Genomic DNA, 381 nt, shown 5'->3' on the forward strand with positions numbered 1-381 from the left:
TGAGGCTGAGCAAATGATGGCAGTGCTGGAGTTACCTGCTGGCGCTCGACGGGGCTGACAGTGGGCGAGATGGCGACAGTGCGGGTGGCGTCCATGTTTTTGGTCAGTGCGAGAGGCTGGTCCATGGCCAGGCTGGGCATGTGGGCATACAGGTGACCACCAACGAGACTCATCGGGGAGGCGCCGATGCGCTCTATGGGGCTGCGGCTGCGATCCCGGGGGTCCTTGCGGTAGTCCCCACTGGCAGGCTTGCCACTGCAAGACAAACAAAGGAGGGATTGTACTGAGGCCCCTGTCCAGCGGCACAAACAAGCAGAGCTATTAATGCTGCATTCAGCAGGCCTGGCAAGAGCGCACACCTCCCGCGAGCAGTCGATGACT

General features: G+C 61.4%; 1 pseudogene; it reads right to left on the bottom strand.

Annotated features, from left to right (window-relative positions):
• LOC107579314 (transcription cofactor vestigial-like protein 4 pseudogene) overlaps positions 1-377 on the bottom strand; it is a 2816-nt pseudogene extending 2439 nt beyond the window's left edge.
• Positions 378-381: the final 4 nt, after the last annotated feature.

Source organism: Sinocyclocheilus grahami, unplaced genomic scaffold, assembly GCF_001515645.1.
Source record: "Sinocyclocheilus grahami isolate Dianchi unplaced genomic scaffold, SAMN03320097.WGS_v1.1 scaffold16516.1, whole genome shotgun sequence".
NCBI lineage: Eukaryota > Metazoa > Chordata > Actinopteri > Cypriniformes > Cyprinidae > Sinocyclocheilus > Sinocyclocheilus grahami.